The sequence below is a fragment of the Cnephaeus nilssonii genome, assembly GCF_951640355.1.
Source record: "Cnephaeus nilssonii genome assembly, chromosome: 15".
Taxonomy (NCBI): domain Eukaryota; kingdom Metazoa; phylum Chordata; class Mammalia; order Chiroptera; family Vespertilionidae; genus Cnephaeus; species Cnephaeus nilssonii.
The window spans coordinates 46,613,859-46,618,953 of record NC_137086.1 but is presented as its reverse complement, the minus strand read 5'-3'; positions in this window follow the sequence as shown (position 1 = coordinate 46,618,953).

Below are 5,095 nucleotides of genomic sequence, written 5' to 3'. Positions count from 1 at the left end.
CATAAGATGACTTCAATATATTTTCTCAACATGTAAACACTTAGGGGACACTCATAATGTCTGTGTTTGATGGGCAAAGATAAAATGTTTGTATTTGCAGCAAGTAGGATCACACTGCTTATAATTCTATCAAGGCTAATTATGTTGTGTTGGCACTTACAGATGTATTGGTTAATAAACGTGCATTTGAATTCTCATAAATTCATTTTCATTACAAACATTTTATATTTCAAAGAAAGGACTGCTGCCCAGTTAAAATAATATATGTTGATATTTGTAATAGATAACTCTTGAATGTGATCTCGATTTACAGAATGGTTTCTAGGTGAGCTTAATTTACAACACTCACTACACAGTTAAATGTCATTTGTTGTTGTTGTTGTTGAATATAAGGTACTTTAAAGGTGGTAAGGGGACAGGAAATGAAAAAATAGAAGTGTCACTGTCACCATAAAGTGCTGGGGAGTCTCCCCCATTGGCCGAGATGGTGGCAGGCAGAGGTTCTTACACTGAAGGCACTAAAAGCTAGAGATATGAATGGATAGGGCCCCAGCACACTGAAAGCCAGGAAGATGAATGGATGGGGCCCTGAGCATGCCAAAAGCTAGCAATATAAACAGATAGGAAAAAAGCCCTCCCCTCCCTATCCCTATAAGAACTGTAGGCTTGAGCAGGAAGCAAGATTGGTCTTTGAGGTGGGAGCCTGATTTTTCTCTCAGGTTGTGGGCTCCTGAATAAACCTCTTTCCTTTTATATCTGCCTCATGAGTTTGGCTTTCATTGAGCCACGTAGCCAAACCTCCATTTTTGTTTGGTTACAGCACTAATTTAATGCCCACACAAAAAACCAAAGTAAATGAGTTTCATAAAGTGGATGTTTTTTCTCAATCATGAATAGAAGAGTCACTTCTATTGGGCCATGGTTATGCTGAGTTTCCATTGTTTTTTATTTGTCATATTTTTATAAGGAAAATGCCAAGGAATCCTGGTGGCTCTTAAACCATATTTAACAGAAGGAGATATGCTCTACAGCATCACCAATCCATGACAGACAGTAGCTTCTGTCGGAGCTTCCCACATTCCTGTCCAGAGCAGGGCTAGCTCTCCATGTGACTTTGAATCAAGGCTTAAAAGTAGAGTTCTTTCCTTTAATAAAATTTTTCTTAATATCCAGTTGGAACAAAAGAGAGGCATGTCTCAATGATATAAATTTATGGAAGCAAGTTTTGGCATTACATATAGCTTTAATATTTACATTAAACTAATCAGCACAAAATTATCTTAGAAAAGATTATATTTTATACCAGTTTAACATCTACAAAATAAACATATCCTTACATTAGTTTATTCTGTTTGAAAAGGCATAAAAGTCATATTTGTTCTCACAAAATAGGGCTTTCAGAATTTCTACCCGAAGTTACAACTTTAAAAATTATTCTTATACTTCTTTGACATAGATTAATATTTAGTTATAAACTTTTTCTATCATATATATTATTTTATTTTATTAATCCACAATGAATGGCAAGTATTTAATAAAACAAATGTGGCTATCATTGTATGTTTATGTAAAATGGTATTTTTTTTCACATAGGAAAGTTTCAGAAAAGAACATCTATAGAAATAGTAGCAGAAATGCAGAACTTCAAAAATTTTGAAAGCATCAAAATATTAAAAATTTCCAAGGATGAGCAGTTAAGAAAATTTATAAGTAATACCATTACTGCTAAATATCTATCAAAGACTTTTTTATAGTTTAAATATGTAAAATATATTGTGATGTACTTGATTTGTTATTAATATCAGGTTAAATATACTTAATATAAAAATATTAGTAAAATATATAAATAATATGTTTTCATTATAGATTAAAACCTAAAAATGTCTGATGTACATGAGTGTGTGTGCATATTTTTTCTTTCCTTTTCCATGGATTTTGTTTATACTCTGCCTAGTCCCTATGATTCTGCCTCTCCAACAAAAGTTAAAATTTTAGATTATGTCATAAATTATTCTGGAAATTTTTATTTGGTATTTTAAAAATAAAAATTGTGATCATTGTGATTCTAGTTCCTACAATTTATTTGCCTTGTGTGGTTATTGCAAAGATGAAAAACATTACACATGGTAAAATCACAATTACTAAAAGTCTGCATGCTCTTAGAAGATAAAAGCAATTAGAATATATGTTTCTAGTCTCTGTTATTATCCATGTCATTAAATTGGAATAGAGAGGCAAAATAATTATCAAAAGAAGTGTCCCTTTGTGTGGATGAAATTCCTCTTGCAAAATTATTGCTCTAAAATAAAATTATTCTAAACTATGCAAAAATACATCATCTAAAACCTTCTATAGTTCTTTATTTTATTACTTTTATTCATTTCTAAAATGAAGATCAGCTATGTATCTTATTTTTTATGATGCTTTAGTTTATCAAGCATAATATAAATTCCAAATGTTTACTAATCATACTAATATGTACCTTGCAAAGATTAAAATAGTTTAGATCGTATATTTCTCTAAAAACATCAGTCATTTTTATACTACATTTAATTTTCCTGGTATGTTGACTGGAAAGTGAACTCTTTTTTAAATAATCTCAATTTAGATTTTTCCCCCTCATCCCTTTGGAATGCATTTTATGTGAGTAACAAATACATAGCAATGATTTATGCTTTTGTTGCACATGCAAATCTTATATGTGGCACGGAGAAGAAAGAATTATAATGATTCATCACAATATATTTGCAAAGATACAAATGCCAACAATAGTTTATATAATCTATAGAACTGACTCACAGAGAAGTAATTGAAAAAGTAACACAGCTTCAAATAATACAAGAAAATAAAGCTGATCTGTAATGGAACAAATCACTTTGTATTAGGGAAGGGAAAGGAGAAAAAGTACGTGTGTGTGTGTGTGTGTGTGTGTGTGTGTGTGTGTGACAGATTCATGAATATCAAAATTATGAAGGATGTAATAGAGGAAAGAAAAAGTAAAAATAAATCACTTAAATGGCAAAGTAATGCCCTATAACTGTGGAAATTATACTTTAAAAATAACCCCCTGATGAACATAGATGCAAAAATTCTCAAAAAAATATTAGCAAACAAAATTTAACAATGTATTAAAAGGATCATACACCAAGATAAAGCAGGATTTATTTCATCTGCAAATCAATCAACTTAATACACCACATTAACAAAATGAAGAATAAAAATTATATAATTATCTCAATAGATATAGGAAAAAATGTTTACACAAAAGAAATGAATACTAAAAAGAAAGTAGGATAAACATATATATCTCAATGTAGTAAAGGACATATACAATAAGACCATTGCTAACATTAGGCTTGACAATGAGAAGCTGTATGTTTTTTCTTTAAGATCAAGAATAAAACAAGTTGTCCAGTCTCACTACTTTATTCAACATAGTATTAGAAATCCTAGCCTGAGTAATTAGGAAGAAAAATAAATTAAAGAAAAAATATCCAAATTGGAAAGAAAGATGTAAAACTGTCACTATTTGCAAAATACATGATTTTATATATAGAAAACCCTAAGGATAACACCAAAAAAGTATGTTACAACTAATAAATAAACTTAGTAAAGTTGTAGGATACAAAACCAATATACAAAATATGATGCATCTTTATACATTAACAATGAACTAGCAGAGAGAAAAATTAAGAAAGTAATCACACTTATAGTTGAATGAAAATGAATAAAATACCTAGGAATAAATATAACCAAGGTGATGAAAGACCGAGATTGAAAAGTGTAACACTTCAATGAAAAAAAATTGAATGAGACACAAATAAATGGAAATATATTTTGTACTCATCGATTGGAAGAACTAATAGTGTTAAAATGTCCAGGTTTCTCAAAGCAACTTTCAGATACAATGTAATCCCTATCAAAATGCCAATGGCACTTTTCACAGAATTAGAACAAACAATCCTAAAATTTGTATGAAATTCCAAAGACCACAGATATCCAAAGTGATCCTGAAAAAGAACAACAAAACTGGAGGCATCCTGCTCCCTGACTTCAAATGATGTTCCAAAAAAGAAAACCATTATGGGGATGAAACCAAGATGGCGGCATAGGTAAACACCTAAACTGCAGCCTCACACAACAATTTCAAAAATACAACTAAAAGACAAAACGGACATTATCCAGAACCACAGGAAAGCTGACTGACTGGAATTTCTACAACCAGAAGGAAAGAGAAAACCACAAGGAAAATCAGAGGAGCTGTAAAAGCCTGAGGTATGGAGACATGGGCACGTGCATGCGGAGAGGACGGAGCTGGAGAGGATGGAGCTGGAGAGGACGGGGCGGCTGAGTGCGTGACTGGCGTTCTCTAGCGGGAAGGAGATAAAAGCTCTGGACTCCACTGAACCCAAGTTCCGACTGCACTGAACCCCAGTTCCAGGCCAGACCCTGCGGACCCAGGCTCATACTGGGGGAATCTGGGCTGTAAGGTGGAAATTCAAGGGAGCGGCAAAAGGCAGAGCTCCGGAGGCGTGCACGTGAATGCGCGCAGAGGACGGACTGTTGACTGTCCCGCTGGATTGCCCTAGTGGGAAGGAGACAAAAGCTCCAGACTGCGCTGGACCCTAGTTCTGGGCGAGAATCTGGGAATCCAGATTCACTGGGGGAGAGACTAGACTGTTTGGCAGTGGGTGAAACTCCAGGGCACATTTCTCTCAGAGGTGCTTGCAGATAGTACCGAGGGACACTGAGACTCAGGAACCTCATAGGGCAGGGCTGACGGGAAGCCAAGGCTGTAGGCTCCACCCTGAAACTCTGCCCCATCCAAGCTGAGCACAGAGGCTTTTACAATTTTGCAAGTCTAGTCGAATAAGGCTGTCTCCAGGTGTAGACACAGCTGATCCTCACAGCCAATTGGCCTGGAGGTCAACTCCTCCCACTGATACCAACAACAATCAAGACTTAACTACAACAAGGCTGTACACACAGTCCACAAAGGGGTGCACCAAGAGTGTCCACAATAGGTAAATGGGGAGGCTGAGCCACTGGCCCATATAGGACAACTAGCAAACAAAGCTACACTACCAACTCAGGG